Raw genomic sequence first — 22,670 nt, 5'->3', positions numbered from 1 at the left:
TTACATTAGCACGAAGACGAAGGACGAGATGTGACGGGGACGTTCGGAGACGACAGTGGCTGGGGTTGTAGAGGGATGGTGTCTGATGTGAAGGTCGGTGGTTCGAATCCCACTCTCAAAAAGATAAAAGTAAAAAAGGTGTGTGAATGGGTGAGTGGTTGCGTGACTTGAAGGTGGAAAAGCCGCTGTATAAAAAAAAAGCATTTTCCAGCACTAACTTCACTGTTTGTGTGAAAGATGGACAGCTGTGGGTAAAGTTGCTTTTTAATTTTGTTTTTTCCTCGATTGATGCAGAAAAGACTGAGCCACTGTCTAAATACACTCTTCTAAATACAAATAATAAATATCTTTTGACAGATTTTAACTTTGTCTTCTGCTCTGGCTCAGATCTGGACGACTGAGGGTTTGCACAGATATATTTTGAAAGGTTTGTTGTCCCTTTAACTATAAATATCTTAAATATTTAACTTTGAAATTGAGTAGTGTATCCGAGTATCTGACAGTTCTGTTTAGGCGCATTTGACTGAAAGGGTTTTATTCTGCACTTTTCTCCTTTAATATTCATTTTACGATGATTGTTTATGATTATTTAAATGTCTTTCTTATTCTGTAAAACACTTTAAATTACTTTATGTACCAGTTGTCCTGTACAAATAAACTTGCCATACCTTATATCTGACCTCTGCAGCACTGACTCTTCACATCAGACTCAAAACTCATCTGTTCTGCATAACATTCTTTGTTCTGTTGATTTTATATGTTACCTCTTTTAAGCCTTTATTTAATTTTTTATTTTTTTGTATGTTATTTTATTTTATTATTATTGTATTTATTTATTTTAATTTTATTTTTTTGTATTTCATTTTATTTTTATTTTTAATTTTTATTTAATTTATTTTTTTGGGATTTAATTTTATTTTTATTTTTAATTTTTATTTAATTTTATTTTTTTGGATTTAATTTTAATTTTATTTTTTATTTTAATTTTATTTTAATTTTTTGGATTTAATTTATTTTTTTAATTTTTTAATTACATTTTTATTTAGTTTTATTTCAATTTTAATTATTTATTTATTTTATTTTTGATTTAATTGTATTATTTTTAAGTACACATTCTTTCGCTCCAAACCCGCCTATGGTCTATTTCAAATCCAATGCATCTGTTTGTTTCTCTAGTGACATTTAATCGTCGTACCGTCTCAGGTCTGACTCTCCCGTGTGAAACCTTCTCCTTTATAATCTGCCCGGTAACTGAACCGTAATCTGGCGCTTTGTTACCTGTGGCAAACCTGTAATCGATTGTAAAGGTTGTATTTCCTACCTGCTTTCCTCAGGCTGCAGTTCACACTCTGGCCTATGGATGGCGGTGGCGCACTTCCCACAGCTCTGGACGGGGAGGATGTGGCACTGGAGCAGAAATGTAAAAAGGGAGAGTTTGGTGTAGTTAAAGCGGCGGTGCGGGTGTTTCATTATTTCACTTGTGAGCTGCTGAAACAAGCTTCACCTCAATCTACTGCCATTGTTCTTCTGCAGCGAACAAGAGTCAGGCAAAACGTGACGACCCCCCCTAAAGTCTGTCTGCGGTAATGCAAAGTGACGCAATACTCACCTTTAATACTCAACAAGACTGAACTTTTACAGCAGCTGGATTGGAATTCATAGACTGTTTATATAAATGGACATAGCTAACCTGCTAGCCGCCGCGCTCCAAACAGGAAGTGATCATGTGTGTCCTCTCTCTGTACCTGCTGCTGTCAGACTCATTTTGGTCTTAAATGTTCGTATTAACCCTCTACATGATCCTGGGGTTCATTTTTTTGAGTTATTTTGATTATATTTTTGGGTTGTTTTTTTTAGTTATTTTAATTTTTTTTTAATTATTATTTTTTGGTTATTTTGAGGTTGTTTTTTTTGTTTATTTTCTTTCTTTTTTAGTTATTATTATTATTATTATTATTATTATTATTATTATTATTATTATTATTATTATTTTATTTTTATTTTTTTTTAAAGCTGTGTCCTCTCTCTGTCTCTGCTGCTTCAGACTCATTTTGGTCTTAAATGTTCGTATTAACCCTCTACATGATCCTGGGGTTTTTATTTTGCTAATTGTCCAGAAATCCAGTCCAGAAAATAGTCATAAAAATCCAGAGTTTTACCTATGACGCAACAATCCGGGGAAAATGGAAATAGAGCATTTGTATTAACCCTCTACATGATCCTGGGGTTTTTATTTCACTATTGTGTCTGTAAATCAAGATATGAACATTAATAACAGACAAATCAGGTCCTTCTTTCCCCGAGGTCGCTCCTGTTAGCGTTAGCAACAGGTTTGATTTACCGTGTAGCTAAGTGCCTGCTCCCCGCTAAACCAGCGGTGTGAGCCTTCAACAGCCTCGCTCCAGATTGGCTCTTTGGTTGCTATGATACTTGCGGTCGAAATTCCAAATACGGAACTCTGCTTTAATTAGCCGCTATAACTGCTAGCCTTGTGTAATGTAGCTAGTCCATTACCATCTTTGAGCAGAAAGAAAGGACACACACAAACGTTTAAAATGTTTTATTGATAAATGTGTATCACTTGATTGATTATAATTGAATTGTGTGAATTTTAACTTACCCATGTCATCTGCCTTAGGTGTTTCGGCCAAATGAGTCCCCGGGGAGCCGAAGTACCCTAAGAAGGTTCCGGGACAGACCACTGTGTGCTAACAAGGAGGGGTGTCTTATATTTTAGCTTTTTGGGAAACGTGATTCGTTTTCACTGTTAAAACAATTAAAGTAAAACATAGAGCTCTATTTTAATTAACAACTTCATTGAATAAATTATTACACTGGTTGATTGGAGCTAAATTTTAACAAAAGAATTGGAGTTGGAGAAAAATACTTACCTGTGATACAGAATGGGCTCAGCCAATCAGGGAGAGGCTCTTTAAAAGGAGAAAACCTCAGTGGCTACGACAGAGGGGCTGTGTGTGTAACACGTACTGCAAATGCTGATTCTTTTAAACTTTTTTCTTGTTTTTTTGTAAATTCTTTTTGGTGAACAATAAACGCACTTGGGTCTGCACTGGACTGTCTCAGCTCTGCTCTGTTCCTCTTTGAACCGCTAAAGTTGCTATCCGGGCGATTGCACCTTGATCAGCTTCATTTGGAGCTGAACACTGTGGGTGACGTCACATTCACTCAGTCACTTCTTTACAAAGTCGACAGCCGTGTCCCAAATCATCAGCTGCACACTTCGAAGGATCCGGCCGACGCAGGGTGCTCCTCTGTGCTCCTTACGTTACCTCACGTACCAACCATGACGCCTGCTTTTTACTCAAATTTTAACAGTTTCATGTCACACTTTTGTAGGTGAGGTAAACCACGACTTAGATTTAAAAGTGTGTTCCATAGTTGCTGCGGACTCCGTTTTGTCCCGTAGAAGAAGTGGCCGTGAAGTCCGCTCGGATGTTCCCTTCGTTCACAGCTGGTCTCCATGGAAACACGGGGCACATTCGTCGGCCTCATTTGTCGGGCGCGTGAAATCGGACAGGCCTCGTCGCGCCGTAAGTGACGTAAGTGTCCTTCAAACGCAGCCGACGAATTGGGACACGTCTTATGTTTGAGTTACACCACACAGAAAAATGGCTGCTTTCAAACCAAGGTGTCAAGATTTTTTGTTTGTTTTCACTGGGCGGGCCTGAGGGCGGCGCCAGGGCCGGTCCAAATCTTAAAGATGAGAGAGTAACACGTTTTATACCACGCTCACTGAGAATCCAAATGTCCGACTTCTGTGCATTAATCCTGCGTAATGTACAAGTAGTTCCGGCAAAAGTTAAATCACATTCTGTATCACTGCTCATGACGTCACCATAGCAACGGGTAAACAAACGCTCACCTGCTCTGAGTAGAATGTAGGACCAGCTTCATTTAAAACAGTGTGTAATCGCCCGGATAGCAACTTTTAGCGGTTCAAAGAGGAACAGAGCAGAGCTGAGACAGTTAGTCCAGTGCAGACCCAAGTGCGTTTATTGTTCATCTAAAAAAATGTACAAAAAAACAAGAAAAAAGTTCAAAAGAATCAGCATTTGCAGTACCTGTTATACACACAGCCCCTCTGTCGTAGCCACTGAGAAAATTTAGCTCCAATCAACCAGTGTAATAATTTATTCAATTAAGTTATTAATTAAAATAGAGCTCTATGTTTTACTTTAATTGTTTTAACAGTGAAAACTAATCACGTTTCCCAAAAAGCTAAAATATAAGACACCCCTCCTTGTTCGCACACAGTGGTCTGCCCCGGAACCTTCTTAGGCCACTTCAGCTCCCCGGGGACTCATTTGGCCGAAACACCTAAGGCAGACGACATGGGTAAGTTAAAATTCGCACAATTCAATTACAATCAATTAAGTGATACACATTTATCAATAAAACATTTTAAAAGTTTGTGTGTGTCCTTTCTAACCTCAAAGAAATAATAATAATAATAATGGACCAGCAACAATACACAGTGAAATGACTCACATGTGAGACTTTTACAGACGGTGAACAGGATTTTCACAGGTCACACGTTCAGTTTGTCGCCGTGGTAACAGTGCGTTGTTGTAACTGACTCCACGTTGTGCGTTGAAACTGCAGAATTTACAGCTCCTCATTGTGCAAAGGTGATATTTGTAGTTTTATTCGCAAAAAGACCATGATATTTTATTTTATTTTACCTTTTTTGTTTTTTTTTTTAAATGAATCTAAATCTGTACTGATGAGCCGACACTTTTACCGTCCACTGTGACCGCCCCTTTAAGTCACTCAGCTTAACCCTTTAATGACTGAGCACATTATAAACCAGTACAGCTCGTCTAGACTTTTATTCTTTTTAGCTGTAAAAATCACGTTAAAGGAAGTATCAACCGCGAGTTTATCGGCGACAATAGCATCCGACGCTATAGAGTTAATGTAAATTTTTCAGCGGTTTCATACTTTTTGTGACTAAATAACTCTAAGTAACACAACTTCTGAATATGTATGTCTATTTTCTATTTATTATAATTGGTGGGGTGACCTGCGCCCCCTCTGGCCATTCACTAGAACTGCCCCTGTCGATGCCGGTGCTACAGACGGAGTATTCTGGTGTTTTTTCTACCGTATACTGCCAGTTTCCCACTTACAGGCACCAGTAAAAAGGCCATGGATCTTGTTGCGTTTGTGTCCTTGGGCAAAACACTTGACGTTCCCATGAGTTTCACAGTGAAAATTTGCAGTTTTTGTAGCGATTAACAATGTAAAACAAATCCTGTCTTTTAAATTGACGCTGAAACTGTAAATATAAGGGTTAAAACTCAGCAGGAATGTTTTGCGTTTTGTTTTATTATTAGTCTGTCACATCTCCAAAGCTCAGAAACGCTCTGTTCCACTTTGTGATGTCACGAAGTGGTAGTTTTCAAGTTAACAGCCACATTTTACCTTTTTTTTGTTTTTTTTTCCAGAAGACATTGGCAATTCCAGGTCTGAAATCATCCAAATGTTTCTAGTGAAGGCGACATAAGACATGAGCACTTCCTGTATTACCACACGATGACATCACAAGGTGGAACAGAGTGTTTTCAGTTGAGAGAAGGAAAAACTCAGCCTAAATATGAAGGTTTGCGTGTTAAACGTGTGTGAATGAAACAAAAAAAAAACACAACTCCAGGTCTGTTTGTGACGAGAAAACGACATCAGAACCGGGATGTGAAATGGCGGTTTGTCGCGGTTTGGATTTTAAAGCAGCGGTTGCGATTTGAAACTCTTTTCTCGTCACTTTTACGGCCGTTCTGACTCTCGCTGTACCTAAGAGTCTCCGTGCCAAGATAAGCCATCCCTACCCTCTTTATGTGTTCACCAAATTGCTTCTACTCTTTGTGCTTCTTCGTTCCTTCTTCCATGACGGGAATGGGCAGTCCGGCGGAGTCGCGGCATTAACCTCCCCCTCACCTCGCCGCTTCGTCTCGTTTCATTGGCCCTCCTCTGTAATGGCGGCGGCGGCGGCGAGGCTTTCCGCTCTGGGCGCAGATGGTGAAGCCGCGGGAAACTACAGGGACCGTCCAGGCTCCGGGCCAAACGCGGTTCTCCGTCCAGAGCGGGCAGCAGGTAAACTGTTTGGAGATGTGGAGGGCAGGCGATACGATGAACACGGGAGCGGCGGCCATGTTGGTTTTCATCAGGCCCCTTGTGCGGAGCGAGTGTTTCAGAGCTTGTTTCTCCTTCACTCTTTTATTCGACCGTTTATGCCGCCGTCTGTCATTTACTGGTCAGGTTTTAAAAAGGGAAAAAGCCGTGGGGGCGGGGAGAGCGGACGGGAGGAGGGGGTTTTGAGCACCACCCGGCAACTTTGGAACGCGGTTATCGTCAAACTTTTCGTACCAGATGCCATGTCAGAAAATAATGTTTTATAAAGTAGCCTACTATCTTTAGTTGGCCAATATAAGGACGAATGCAAGATGGCTGGCACAGTGAGGAGTTGTTTGGCGTCTGGTCGCACTCGTCTGCAGCTCGTGTCCCAACAGCAGAAAACACTTCCTCGGGAATAGTCACGGGATAAATAAAGTCCCTCATCTCAGTTTAACAAAGTTTCGGGAACTCTGCACTTCTCTGATTGGTTAATCCGCTGCTTAAATACGAGTGATGGGACATTCGGCTCCTTTATGGAATCTATAGACTGTAGAGTCGTCCCTCATTATATCGCGGTTCACCTTTCGTGGTCTCGCTGTTTTTCGGATTTTTTTAGCACAATTTCACATGCTTTTTTACATCGTATGAACGTGCATTGTGTCGTGCGTCCTGATTGGCTGTTGGACTGTAGACCATTGTGTCGTGCGTCCTGATTGGCTGTTGGACTGTAGACCATTGTGTCGTGCGTCCTGATTGGCTGTTGGACTGTAGACCATTGTCCATCAGTCTCCTCCGTGCCGTGTCTCCTGTCCAGTACAGAATGTGTTCAGACAAATTTACATAAACGTTGGATCTCAGTGTGACTCTGAAGTGCTGTACGTTTGCGATTTGTTTTCTCCCCGACAAAACCCACAATGTCGATGAAACGTTCTGCACCGACAAAGACGCCTACGAAGGTTTGAACTTTGAGAGAGTTTAAACGAGAGAGAAATGTGAGAAAATGTTAACGCCTGTGTGAGAAAAGTGTATAAAGTGTGTGGTGAGGGGTTTTACAGACAAAAACAGAGAATAATGTAAAAAATAAAGCTGTTGCGTTTGCAGATTTAACCTATTGCGGGTTATTTTTAGAACGTGACCCACGCGATAAACGAGGGACCACTGTATATATAAATGGACATAGCTAACCTGCTAGCCGCCGCATTCCAAACAGGAAGTGATCATGGACGTGCTTCTGGCTCCATCGACTCTGGCTCCAATTCACTTTTGATTGAAAAACTGTCTCTGTATCTAAAGAGAGATTTCATTATTGTGTCTGTAAATCAAGATATGAACATTAATAACAGACAAATCCGGCCCCTCTTTTCCCTGACGTTACTCCCTCTAGCGTTAGCAACAGGTTTGATTGACAGCGTTGCTAAGCTCCTGCTCTGTGCTAAACCAGCGGTGTGGGCGGGAAGGGGCGTTACCTTCAACATCCTCGCTCCTGATTGGCTCTTTGGTTGCTATGACACTCGTGGTTGGAATTCCAGCTCCAGATTCGCCGCTGTACCTGCTGTAGCATCGACGAGCTTCATTTGGAGCTGAAGCTGTGGTGACGTCGCACTCACTCAGTCACTTCTTTACACCGTCTGTGGTAAATACTGTGCTTTTCTTCTGTATTTTCAGATGTGTCGGGCTGAAGTGGCAGACAAGGTGCTGCTGTGTACTGTGTGTACTGTGTGTACTGTGTGTACTGTGTGTACTGTGTGTATTGCGTGTTCCTATGGGCTCGCGCTGTTACTGTAGTTGAAGTTGTTGTGGAAGAGCGTAGACTGGTTTATTTATAAAAAGTTGTGAGTGTAGCCAACTCGCCCTGGCACTTAATAAATGCCTGACTGAGTGGTGCAATTACAGGGGATGGCTCCATTAAGCCATTTACATTTGCTCAAAGTTAAATTGCCTTTAATTAGCTCCATTTGGAGAGCTGGGCGAAATTAAAGGCATATGTATTATGGAGATAAGCCAACTGCGCACACACGCAACTGCTCACATCTGCGACGAGATGGGAGCCACAGCCGGAGAGTCAGAACCAGAGCCAGAGGCAGAGCCAGAACTAGAGCCAGAACCAGAGCCAGAGTTAGAGCAAGAGTCTGAGCCAGAGTCTGAGGCAGAACCAGATCCAGAGTCAGAACCAGAGACAGAGCCAGAACTAGAGCCAGAACTAGAGCCAGAGTCAGTGTCAGAAAATTAAAGTATTATGGAGATAAGCCGACTGCGCACACACGCAACTGCTCACATCTGCGAAGAGATGGGAGCCACAGCCAGAGAGTCAGAACCAGAGCCAGAACTAAAGCCAGAGCCAGAGTCAGAACCAGAGCCAGAGGCAGAACCAGAACGAGAGCCAGAATGAGAGTCAGAGCCAGAACCAGAATGAGAGCCAGAGCCAAACTCAGAGCCAGAGACAGAACCAGAGACCAAACGAGAGTCAGAACCAGTGCCAGAGCCAGAGTCAGAGCCAAAGTTAGAGCCAGAGCCAGAGCTCCCTCTTTACTCTCTCTGATCCAGTTCTCTCAGCGTTACAACTCAGTTTTATTTTTCCTTTTATAAACTGTTTAGGTTTATTTGGAGCTAAAGTGTCAAAATGAAAGTCTTTACAGAAATGTTTTGAAAATTTCATAATCAGTGAATAACTGAATAACATCGAGTGCTGCAGGATTTTGGTTAAAAAGTAGTGATTACATTTGCAATTTATTTTTTGCAAATTAGGATTCTGTTTAAAATGCACATTTTCTACACGCTCAGGGCTTTAACGGAGGAAACTCAAATCTGAAGCTCAAATAAAACAAGAATCTGATGCTTTTCAAAACATGTTGGTGAAATGCCTTAAATCAGGGTTATGTTCCTCTAAAAAGACCTGATATTTTGTGTTTGCAGAGGCTTCCATTACCTAAAAAACCACAGCCTCTGTGATTACATAATGGCACCAAATCAAACGGCGATTGATTCGATACAGTATTTCATAACCCGTCTCTCACCAGATCGACATGTGTGAAACTCTGACTCCTTTTCCACAAAGTAAAGCAGGTTGAGCTGAGCCAGAGTTTAACTCCAGAGTCAGAGTTACACAACTCAGACAAGGTCAACGCAGAGTTTCCGGTTTCAGAAATAGGTTTGGAGCAAAGTTAGACTCAGAGTTTAACTGAGGAGAAAGACCACAACCAACAAATCCCAGAAAAAAGGATTCACCATGGCAACAGTAAACCCGAGGAGGCGTCCATCTTAGAACGTCTGATATGAAAATGGGATGTTATGTAATACTTCAATTAATAATGAAAACACATTATAATTTTTACACTTTTGTAGCTCATTAAATATTCAGCCTGTTTTACAACTTTAAAGTAATTTTACTCATCGTCACTTTGCAAATGTCGCACTTAAAATCTGATGTAAATGTGGATATTTAGAGAAGTAACATAAACTGTACTTTTATATGTGACTTTAAATATATTTATTAGTTCATATTAAGAAAACTAACTAAATTAATACATCTGTTTGCCTGATATAAATCTGATAAAACTGTGGTTAAACTGAAGGTTAGAGGAATTAAACCTCCTCTGGACCAGGTTAGGTTCACAGACTGAGTAACCACAGATCTAGATGCATGTGTGAAGTACTTCCTGGTTCTAGTCCTGACCCGAGCAGCAGTGTTCTGGATGTTCTGGATGTTCTAGATGTTCTGGATGTTCTGTTCTGTGGCTCGTTTGGAGAGTCCAGTGATCAGGACGTTACAGTCGTCTAATCTACTGGACACAAACGCAGGATAAGTCTGAGTCTGGTTTTAACAGTTTACCTTTGATTTTTGATGTTTTTAGACGGTAAAAAGCTGCAGATGTTACTGATTTGATGTGGCTGTTAAAGTTCAAGTCTGAGTCCATTATTACCTCTAGATTTCTGTCCTGATTTGAAGGTTTTAGAGAGAGAGACTGGAGGTGACTGACACTTTCTCTGTGTTTCTGTGGGACAAAGACGACGACTTGGGTCTTGTCTGAGTTTATCTGGACAAAGTTGTTTTTCCTCCACACACTGATCTGTTGAATCCACTGGTCCAGATTCACCTGCTGCAGTGAGACATAGACCTGAGTGTCGTCTGCAGAGTTGTGTACGTCACATTATTGCTTCGTATGAACTGGCAGGATGTAGAGGCTAAACAACAAGGGTCCTAGGATTGACCCTTGGGGCACCCCACAGTTCAGGGCCATTTTATCTGAGACATATTTTCAAATCTCAACAAAGTACTTCCTGTCTTATATACAGGACTTGAACCAGTTTTGTGCAGCACTAGAGATGCCCTCCCAGCCCTTTAGTGTCTTTAAGAGGATCCCTTGATATAAAAGAAATTGTAAAACCGGTTGTTGAAGCATTAGTTTATCACCCAAAGCGTAAACATCCAGACTCGAAGCTGTACTCAAACCAACAGCCTCTTATTCAGAATCACTCGGCAGTACATCCGACATAAGCTCCGTGTTTACTGTAGGATTTGAACCACAAAACGCAGACTTTGTTACTAGAAAGTATTTACCGCGGAGCCTGATAAACAGATGTAATGGCTGAAAACAAAACCCCACTAACCTCCCGTATCAGACTCACAGATGTTTTATCAGCGAAGATTTGAGCCCCGCTGTGCATCTCCATGACGACTCGGGAGATGGTGTTATTTCACTCACGCTGACCAAGATCCCCAGACAAAATACTCAAGAAAATAAAAACAAAAGCATTTTTCACTCTGACCTTGGATGGACGGCGTGTTTCAGGAGAGACAGCTGTTTCACACACTCACTTTTCATATTTTTGGTTTGTTATTTTTATACAAGACTCGATTGTTAGTGGATTATAATTTTCTTTCATACATTTTTTTTTGTTCAAATCGTGATGGTCATTAAATCATAGACTGTTTATATAAATGGGCATAGCTAACCTGCTAGCTGCCGCGTTCTAAACAATTCCGGCTCCATTGACTCGTCGTTTTGGTCTTAAATGTTCGTATTAACCCTCTACATGATCCTGAGGTTTTTATTTCACTATTGTTTCTGTAAATCAAGATATGAACATTAATAACAGACAAATCAGGTCCTTCTTCCCCCGACGTCGCTCCCGTTAGCGTTAGCAACAGGTTCGATTGACAGTGTTGCTAAGCGCCCGCTCCCTGCTAAACCAGCGGTGCGGGTATAAACGTCGGATCTCAGTGTGACTCTGAAGTGCTGTACGTTTGCGATTTGTTTTCTCCCCGACAAAACCCACAATGTCGATGAAACGTTCTGCACCGACAAAGACGCCTACGAAGGTTTGAACTTTGAGAGAGTTTAAACGAGAAAGAAATGTGAGAAAATGTTAACGCCTGTGTGAGAAAAGTGTATAAAGTGTGTGGTGAGGGGTTTTACAGACAAAAACAGAGAGAATAATGTAAAAAATAAAGATGATACTTCGCAGATTTCGCTTATTGTGGGTTATTTTTAGAACGTGACCCCTGAGATAAACGAGGGACCACTGTATATGTGCATGAATTTAAAGCTACACTGTGTAACTTTTCTGATGGATGACCTCTCGGAAGCGTCGCCCCGGTGCTTTTTCCTTGGCTCTGGTCCCAGGCCAAAACTCCACAGATTTATAATTAGTTAAATCTACTTCCCTTTGGCGCAGAATGTGTTTTATTTCAGTTCTTTTAATCTTTAATGTTCCTGCGCTGAACAAACTGTGAGTGGGTTTATCTAAGAGGAAGAAGTGCAGTTTCCTCGATCCTCAGCGGCAAAGAGCGAGTGTGTGCGAGCTCAAAGTGTGTGTAAAGTGTGTAAAGTGTGTGTGTGTGTGTGTGTGAGTGTAAAGTGTGTGTGTGTGTGTGAGTGTAAAGTGTGTGTGTGTGTGTGAGTTTAAAGTGTGTGTGTTTTGGATGTTCAGTTTTAAGAGCAGGTTTTTGCCTGTTTTTCCTCCCAAAGGTCATTCAGACGCACTTATGTCATGAGGATTATTACTTACTCCTTTTAGATGAAGTCGTTCTCTCGCCTCCTCTTCTTCTTCCTCTTTCTCTTTTTCCTCCTCTACCTCCTCTTCTTCCCATACCCCTTCCTCCTCCTTTTCCCCTCCTCCTCCTCTCCCCTTTCTCCTCCTCCTCCTCCCCACTCCTTTATTTCCTCCTCTTCTCCTCCTCCTTTCTCCTCCTCCTCTTCTTCCCCCTCTCCCTCTTCATTCTCCTCTTCCTCCTCCCCTCCTGCGCTTCTTCCTCCTCCTCCCCCTCTTTCCTCCTTCTCCTCTTCCTCCCCCTCCTCTTGTTCCTCCTCCTCTTCTTCCTCCTCCCCTTCCTCTCCTCCTCTTCTTCCTCCTCCTCTCTTCTCCCTCCTCTTCCTTTTCCTCCTCCTCCCCCTCTTCCTCCTCCCCCTCCTCTTCTTCACCCTCCTCTTCCTCCTCCTCCTCTCCAGACTTTATTTTCTTTCCGAGCTCTTTCATTGTCAAAACTCTCAACAAATCCACAAACGTTTTGGAAGAAAACTCTGTAGAGAAATGGAGAGGCACACGACCCGATTTGAAACCAGTTTACGGAAACAGAGATGAAGGCGAACGAGGAAGAGGAAGAAGAAGAAGAAGAAGAAGAGTCCGCTCCGTATAAATAATCATATTTCTCTGCTCCCATGACGCCGGAAAAGCCACCATCTGGGACAGGGCCACGGATTTGCATTACAATATAAATGGGAAGTTGCTGGAGCTGAAAGGGTGAAGCTGAGACCCCCCACCCGCCGCCAAGTCACCGACAGGTTACACCCCCCCACACGCACGCACACACACACACACACACACACACACGGTCAGGTGTACAGCAGGGGCTTATGGGAGATGTGCATTCATTTCCAAGAGCTTCGCCTTTATCAGTTCAGTTGTTTAGTCCAGTGAAGCCGAAGTGCTGACATTTAAAACTAGCAAATATAAACTGATAAAAAGAGGGGAAAAAAAGAAAAAAAATAGACGTAATAACTGGAATTTTTAGATAAATAAATACAATTAAAATAAATAAAAGTAAAATTGAAGAGTAAGTAATAAAAGTAAAATATAATGGGTTTATTTGGTGCGTTTTACATTATTGCGTTACTCATTTATTGTCGTAAATAGTCGCACTTTTCCACCGTCAAGACACAATTTACACTTTATATCCTCTCGGGGCAAACGGACAAAGTCATGTCAAAGTCAAATGGCGAACACACAGGACAATAATCTGGCCCTTTAAACTCCCCCCGCGGCTCAAGCTCCAAACACGAACCCCACACTTTACTGCAGGTTTCATTTCTTGAGGCTCTGTATAAAAACATTTACTCTCGACGCTAAAGGACGACGCCGTTTTATTGCAGCTGTAACGTTTTTACATTTAGAGACGCAGAGCGAGGACGTTTGTGTCTCACTTTGAAACGATAGAGAGTCATGGAAAAATGATCCAGAGCAGGAAAAATACGATTCACACAAAGAACGAGGGGTGAAGAATATCAACAGAAGAGAAAATCGAAATTGAAGACGTTTTGTTAAATTAAAACCTTTTTTCTCCATGTTCTGGTCGTTTCTTCTCGTTGAGCCTCTGAAGTTGTTTTTGGGCTGATTCATGTTTGAGTTTAATCTTTAATCGTTTATTTTCAAGACGCCATTTTGTCAATCTGCCCCCGTTTAACCTCAACTGTGACACGCCCACTGTGACATGCCCACTGTGACGTCCACTCTTCCTTCTCCACTTTTATTTTCTTAATCAGTGAAACTCGTAGGATTCTGCAGCGTCGCGTCGTCATTTTGGTACAAATTAAATAAAAATCCGCTGCTCTAGTGCGACGTGCATCTGTCCACAGGGGGCGCCGACAGCTACACGACTCTTTATTGTCATGACGTTTACGGCGACATCAGCTCCGATTGGACACCGCAGTTTTCTAACTTGAACTCAGCTGGATTTGTTTCTTTTATGAAGTGGATTTAGGTGAATATTGTGATTTAAAATGTGTAAATTATCCACAGAGATGAGAACCATAGAGACTCAAGCTCACATTAGCTCTTGGTCGCGTCATTTCCGCTCGCCGTCGTTCGCTCTCTGCAGATCTCAGACGCTCATCGAGGCCGAGTCTGGTTAAAACTGTGATGGGAGACAGTTGTGACAAAATAAAACAAAAACAAAAAAAAAACTCCCAACAGCAGAGAGCATTTGATTTGTGTCGTTACCATGGCAACAAACAACCCAATCAAAAGTGTGGAAGTCCAGGGAAAAGTGAGAAGCGTTTGTCATAACTGTGATGATTGCAGACAGAACCGGAGCGTCGTCGTCTTCGTCGTCGTCGTTCTGCTCGGTGGAGTGAGCCGAGTCTGATTCTGACACATTTCCACGTTTGTTTTTTTTCTTGTTTGTCTGATTCAATATTTAAACAACACGATTTACACGACGGCTTTTCTCATCAAACTTTAAAGACGACTCTCCCCGTGACATTTACGCTCCGCTGTCGAGCTCTGCGTCTGGAGACAGAAGCGCCCTCGACGACACGAGAGCGCAAATATTTGAGCCTCGAGACAGACGCCGTGATGTACGAGCCGGCTCTGTGGAGGAGGAGACAGTCCACAGCTCCGTCTGGTCTCTGCAAACTGAAAATGTAAAGTCAAATTATTTTATGGACCGAAAGAGCAAATAACTAAAGGTAGAACATGCCACTTTTCTGCTCGTCCCCATGGAGATGAAATTGGTTCGTTAAACATTTTTCGTTTAATTTGTGTTTTTATCGCTAAAAACCTGCACAGATAAAAACAGAAGTGTTCGGGTCAGTTTAAGAGGCACCTGAGCTCACCTCTCCACAGATCTGACCTGTAACTTAGCCCTGTGAGGCCACCTGGTTCTGTTATGGAGACTGAAACATTTGAATGCCTTACCGTGGAACATTCTAGGCAAAGCAATAACATTTAGTCACAGAAGGAGATAGAAGGTTTTACGCCTTTAAACCGGTACAGCTCGTCTAGACTTTTATTTTATTTTTTAGCCATAAAAATCACATTAAAGGAAGAATCAGAATGTAGCTCCGCCTCCGACCCGGCTCTCCACGGCCTCTGACCCTGCGACCCACGACCCGCTTCAGGACGCCGCCGCTCTCGACTGTCAGCTCTGTCCACCTTCAGTCACAATACCGCAATTTTTCACACCACTTCCTCTATTTTACACATCCATCTGTATTTTTTTTTTGTTTTTTTTTGACGCATCGAATAACTGACTGAGAGAATCCCCCCGGCTCCTGCGCTCTGATTGGTCGTCTTCGAGGGCAACGGTGACATATTTAAAGAGCCTCATGTTTCTGCTTTGAGACGGCCTTTGAAATTTACATGACGCACAATCGGTTGCGTAGTTACGGTGACGGAAAGTCGGCAACCGCGAGTCTATCGGCGATTGAAAAAAATGAGAGAAATTAGTTTAAAGAAACAAAACCGACTCTTCGAGGTAACTGCTCCTTTTACCTTTAGTTCAATAGAAGATTCCAGAGGTGACATGATCCAAATGATTCTAGAAACGAAGGTGTGGAGTTTAAAAACACAGCGGAGCACTTCCTACTTCCTGTATCGCCACACGATGACATCACAAGGTGGAACGGAGTGTTTTCTGTTTGAGAGAAGCAGAACTCAGCGTAAATCTGCAGGTTTGTGCGTTAAACAAGTGAGAATGAAACAAAAAAACACAACTCCAGGTCTGTTTGTGACGAGGAAACGACATTAGGACGGATCAGAAAAAGGCAGAATACCGTCCCTTTAAGTTAATGTGATTGTCTTTTAAAAAAATCACGTTAGTTTTTTCATTTTCTCTTCTCTTTTTCTTCATTTTATTCGTTTACCTGATGGAGTTTGACACATTACAGGTTTATGTCTCAACACCGTGATCTTGGGTAATGTGAGATTTGACCACGAGGACAATAACTCACATTTAAACTAATATTTGAGGAGGAAGAAGAGGAGAAAGAGGAGGAGGAGAAAGAGGAGGAGGAGGCTGACATTTGGCTGTGAATAGTGGCGTGTTGCGTTCAGGTGCAGAGGTGACACTAGTGACTTTTTCAACCCATTGGAGTGTCGTGTCTGCGGCGGCGTGGACCTTTCAGCCTCCGTCTCTTTGTTTTCCACTTTGAATCGCTCCGACTCGGCCCATCCACAAAACGGCGGGAAGAAAGAGCCCGGGATAATGGCGGCTTTTGTGGAACGCCGCTTTGAAATATCACGTTTTAACAGACGCCATTTCAGAAGTGATGTTGTCATTAAGTTTGAATAAAAATGCGATAAGTCTTCGGCGAGGAGATAACGCACTCTCACCTCCTCCACCTCCACCTCCACCTCCTCCAGCGTGAGCGCCTCCATCAGGAATAGAAGTGAAGAGCTGCGTCGCCATGGAGATGATACGGCTTTGTCTGGGATATTCAGCTGGAAGTAAAGTGTTAGGTTAAAATCTGGAAGCTGAACCCAAGATGGCGCTGTTGTTGTTTGCAGTGGACAATTTTTTTTTTAAAGTTCATATTGTGAAAAAGCCGGATGCCCTGTCAGAACACGGGGCAGTTTCCATCGTTCTCTATGGGAGCTGCAGTACCTGGAGTGGCCACTAGTCGCTCTCGCTCTCGTGCCTTTGTCCAGGTCTTATTATAGCTCCATGGATGTTCCACAGTACAGCATTCAACTTATCTATCTCCATGAAGACGAGCGGATGATACATGAGTGACAGGTGAAGATCTGCGGAGAGGCGAGCGAGGTCACAGAGCGTGTTTTCATAATAAAAACACACATAATTGACGCCACACTTTGTCACATTTCAAGCAAAGTAAAAACAATTCCACCGAGACAAGCAGGTAGCGGACGCCTCAGCAGAAAAGTGACACATTGCAGCTTTAAAACATTGGATTGGAAACACGTTGACGTCCAGGTTGCTTTGTTATTCCTCTCTCCGTCTCCTCCATCGGCTCCGTCTCGTGTTTAAACTTTAATCGAGGAAAATCAAAAGGCTCAGAAGTAGATTTTTGTTGTGATGTGTTGATCAAAAGACTCAAGCGTTTCATAAAGAAGCACAAACAAAACATACGATCACAGTGTTTCAGATCCGTTTCCCAACAGTTGAACATTTGGGGCCCGTCTGTGACTTCAGGTGTTTCATGTCTGAGACTCGTCACGTTTCATAATATGTAGAGAAAAAAAAAAAAACGTTTTGTGATTCGCTCTTTTTGTCTTTTAAAGGAGCTGTACCTGGTTCGTTTTAAATGTTTTGCTGTGATCCAAAGTTATTCCTCATTTACCTTTTTCATTTCAACAATCCCACTGAGTTTATAAGAACTTTTCTCAACTTTCAGAGACCAGAGCCGAGTTTTGCTGCTAAAAGTGAAGTAGCACAGACACGCACCTGATTATTGATTAAATGTTTTATAATCAGACGCAGACAGAACACAGCAGACTTATTTTGACCTCAAGCTGCTTCTATAAGAAAATCTGAACTGAGGCGAGACACAGTTTGCTCAAAACACGAGAGAAACATCAGGCTCAGGCTCTTTAAACTCAGGCTCTTTAAACTCGGGCTCGTTAAACTCGGGCTCTATAAACTCAGGCTCTTTAAACTCGGGCTCTTTAAACTCAGGCTCTGTTTAAGTCCAGGCTCTGATTTAAGTGACATAAGAAACAGACTTAGTCGCCGCTGACACTTTGTGAATGTGGCTCATTGTTCTGCGGCTCGTTCTTGTGAGTGTGGCTCATTGTTCTGTGGCTCATTCTTGTGACTGTGGCTCATTGTTCTGCGGCTCGTTCTTGTGAATGTGGCTCATTGTTCTGCGGCTCGTTCTTGTGAGTGCGGCTCATTGTTCTGCTGCTCGTTTGTCTTGTGGCTCTTGCAGATCTGCAGACACATTTTAAACTGTTCAAACTGATTTAAGGATTTACTACTTGGATTCTGTTCATTTGATGAATTTCTTGGTTTTATCTTTTATCTTCCTGATCATTTCTATAAAACAAGTTCAATATGATTCTCATTTCAGTTTAAGATTCAAGATACATCTGTGTAAAAAGAAAAATATAAATCTGTCACTGGACAAATGTTTTAGAGTCAAGACGTTTCTCTGCTTGTCCAAGTCTCTTCTTCAGTTCTGGTCAGATTCCTGCTGGACACTGCCTTATTTCAGCCTGAAGGAGGCGCTAACGACACTGAAACTCACCTGTTTGTTTACAGTCTCTGTTTGTTGGCTCGGTCTAATTCAAGATATAATTTTTATCATGTTATCCATACGTCGGAACATTCTCCATGTGGTGGTTGGTGGTTTTATGCCACACTGTGAATGATTAAAGGAACAACATTTCCATGGAAACAAACAAGTGGAGGCCAAATAAGAGTCAGGTTTGTGGAGGTGCGAGCTCGCTCAGTGAGGACACATGTGCAATAAACACATCCATAATGAAAGAACATGCTTTTACACACATTTCACGTTTTTTGTAAAAAAGTCACATACTGGGGCTTTAATGAGCGTGGCAGCCTCTTAAATACACACCTGAGTCTAACTGATTCAGCTCAATTACATTTATTTTTGCAAAGCCCAAAATCACAACAGCGTCGCCTCTTTGGGCTGAACATGAGAAAATCAGAAAATCAAAAAACAAATGAATCAACAGAAAACAAGCAAATGTCCCAGAGCGCCCCCTGTCCTCAGACTCTCCTTCTCAGCACGGAAAAACTCAAAAAACCCAGTGAGACACAGAAAAACCTCGAGAACCACAGTGAAGGACAGATCCACTCCCAGGACAGACACCTGCAGATGTGTCCAGGACTAAACTGATGGAACCGTGTCAAATGTGCATCCATGTCCACTCACATTTAGACAAAAGGAGAAGTTTATTTCTCGTTCTTCGCTGGGTCCCGCTCCGTGGAACCACTCTGCACCTCCGCCTCCGACCCAGCTCTCCTCAACCGGTATGAACACCTCCGCCTCTGACCCTGCGACCCACGACCTGCTCCAAGACGACACCGCTCTTCAATCACATTCCCGTGTCCGTAAATAAACTTTTTTTCTAACTTTTACCTGAATCTTTGGTCCCCTGTCAGTTGTTACGACAGGCAGCTACAGTCTGTTATTAAAAAAAACACTAAAAAGCCTTTATACTGTTAGCATTTTGAGCTTTTCGCTGCATTTAAATGTCGAATCTTTAACAAAACCACATCTATATTTGAAGAATTCATTTGGAAAAACATAAGAGACGTTTGAAAAAGTCACTGGAGGCTTGGAGTTTGCTTTTAGTTGAGTAAAAGCCAAATGTATTTTACTGCTACGAATATGAACCCATCTGTAGAAGACGGAGGCAAAAAGAAAAAAAAATAATGTGTGTTTTTAAAGCCTATGCATTTGTCACGGTTAGCCTCCTTCACTTATGTCCTTACGCTGATTCCTCTCCTCTTTCCTCTCATGTTCAGTTTTCTGACCCTTTAACTGTCTGGGGTCACGAACCTCCGGCTCATCACTTGTCTCTTGCTCCAGCTCTTATTCCTTTGTTTAAATCAGTGACAGTTTCCATTTTCAGACGTTGTGCGGAGCGTTGACCTACACTCTTAACCTCCGCCTTTGATTCTATTTGCAGTCGTACTTCAAAAACTAACCCTCGCCCTACAGTTATCTTTTATAGAGGAAGTATGGAAGAACAGCGCTCGCTCTCCCACGTCTGGATCATACACGTGTGGAGTTAAAATACTAAAGTGCTTCATTTTTTATGCTTACGATCATTTGTTGAGGGTGTCTTAAAGGTTCTGCATCACACAGAACTGACTCTTGTGAGATTTAAACCGTGTTATAATGTTACAGCAAGAGAAAAATAACTGTTAACTGGACAAAAATGTTGTATTTTTGTCCAGTTCACAGATTTAAACTTCGTCTTTTGCTTCCTTAAGTGTCCACTTTTCCTGAGTCTTATTCAGCGTAGTCATTCAAGCCCCTAATAAGTGGTTTCACATCTATTAGCATCGTGGCTAGCCCTGCTGTTTTCTTTGGTTTGCTGTGAAACGTCTTCACTCCTACAACGTTTTGTCCAGTTCACAGATTTTATATTTTTCTTTTGCGATGGATCAGACCTGGACGACTGAGGGATTGGCAGATTTTCCAGATTAAGTGTCACTTTTTTCATAGTTTTTCTGGGGTGCGACTTATACTCAGATGCGACTTATACGTGAAATTATTAAACTATATAATGTCACATCTTCGTTCTTCGCTCTAGACTTGTACCAGTATCTACTCCTCCTGAACCACTGAACATTTAAAATTTCAACATTACGGTGATTAAAAAAAAAAAAAACATCTGAGAAAAACTGAACAAAAACGCCCCTAAAATAAAATCATATTCTCCTGAGCGACGCTTCATCTTCCTCTGGAGTTGGTGGATTTGTTCAGAAGTGACACCGAGGATGAAGAATTCAGTGGATTTATTGATTTGGAGTGAGATCCAGAGTAAACTTGTTGTTTTTTCTTCTTTATTTATCTGATTAACTGTTAATATCTTACGTTAACAAACCAGACACGTGTTCAGTTCTGTCTGTGCTTCATGGAGCTGAATAAATATAAATGTGTTACGTTAGCGTGATGTACTGATATTCAGCCTGTTGGTCCACATTTTATTATTATTATTAGAACTTGACTTTAAAGATAAAATGTCTGTTCTTGGTCTTGGATTTAGTAAAAAAAAATCTCCAAAAAACATGACTTATACAATTGTCCATCACTATATGTTCACCTTTCTCTGTCTCGCTGTTTTTTTTTAGTTCATTCAGTATGAACGTGCATTGTGTCGTGCGTCCTGATTGGCTGTTGGACTGTAGACCATTGTGTCGTGCATCCTGATTGGCTGTTGGACTGTAGACCGTTGTGTCGTGCGTCCTGATTGGCTGTTGGACTGTAGACCATTGTGTCGTGCGTCCTGATTGGCTGTTGGACTGTAGACCATTGTGTCGTGCGTCCTGATTGGCTGTTGGACTGTAGACCATTGTGTCGTGCGTCCTGATTGGCTGTTGGACTGTAGACCATTGTGTCGTGCGTCCTGATTGGCTGTTGGACTGTAGACCATTGTGTCGTGCGTCCTGATTGGCTGTTGGACTGTAGACCATTGTGTCGTGCGTCCTGATTGGCTGTTGGACTGTAGACCATTGTGTCGTGCGTCCTGATTGGCTGTTGGACTGTAGACCATTGTGTCGTGCGTCCTGATTGGCTGTTGGACTGTAGACCATTGTGTCGTGCGTCCTGATTGGCTGTTGGACTGTAGACCATTGTGTCGTGCGTCCTGATTGGCTGTTGGACTGTAGACCATTGTGTCGTGCGTCCTGATTGGCTGTTGGACTGTAGACCATTGTGTCGTGCGTCCTGATTGGCTGTTGGACTGTAGACCATTGTGTCGTGCGTCCTGATTGGCTGTTGGACTGTAGACCATTGTGTCGTGCGTCCTGATTGGCTGTTGGACTGTAGACCGTTGTGTTGTGCGTCCTGATTGGCTGTTGGACTGTAGACCATTGTCCATCAGTCTCCTCCGTGCCGTGTCTCCTGTCCAGTACAGAATGTGTTCAGACAAATTTACATAAACGTTGGATCTCAGTGTGACTCTGAAGTGCTGTACGTTTGCAATTTGTTTCTCCCCGACAAAACCCACAATGTCGATGAAACGTTCTGCACCGACAAAGACGCCTACGAAGGTTTGAACTTTGAGAGAGTTTAAACGAGAGAGAAATGTGAGAAAATGTTAATGCCTGTGTGAGAAAAGTGTATAAAGTGTGTGGTGAGGGGTTTTACAGACAAAAACAGAGAACAATCTAAGAAATAAAGCGGAGACTTTGTGGACAGTCATTTTTAGAACGTGACCCCCGCGATAAACGAGGGACCACTGTATATGTCTTTTTTTCTTCAGTATTTTGCGTTTTTTGGCTCGTGCAACACTTTCCTCTGTTCACATTATCTCTATTCATCTACAGAAAGTTCCCAATCAGGATCATTCTACAGCGATTCACTCAAGGCCAAACAAAATGGACGTTCCCTTGTGTCCATGTCCGACACGTGCACAAACATGCGTCTCTTTGCGTCGCACTGACCCGCGAGCCACGACAAAAACGCACCAGAACGAAACAATATGGCTGCTTCCATTTATATATTTTCCATTTTATATTTCACAAGCGCAAAGACCTTCAGCTGCGGCACATTAAATAAGATGTTTTTACACTTTTTTTTTTTTTTTATATATATAATGTCACACTTTGTACGGCCACTGGAGTTTCATTTAAACTTTAAAGGGGGTGACTCAGGTGGATGCTTCAGTTTGTCATTGGCCGGAGTCGCATTGAACACTACACTTTATATTTAATTTTATATTTTTGTGTCTGTAAATGAGGAAAAAAGTAAAAAAAGAAAGAACTGAGTAAAGCGGTAAAAGCTCTTTGGAACCCATTTCGCTGCGTCTCAATAAACTAATAAAAGCTAACGAGTTCTTTCAGGGTAATGTGTGAGTGGTTCCGTGATGTAAAGCGCTGTATG

This window comes from Periophthalmus magnuspinnatus, chromosome 7 (assembly GCF_009829125.3).
Source record: "Periophthalmus magnuspinnatus isolate fPerMag1 chromosome 7, fPerMag1.2.pri, whole genome shotgun sequence".
Classification (NCBI taxonomy): domain Eukaryota; kingdom Metazoa; phylum Chordata; class Actinopteri; order Gobiiformes; family Gobiidae; genus Periophthalmus; species Periophthalmus magnuspinnatus.
This window is presented reverse-complemented; position numbering follows the sequence as displayed.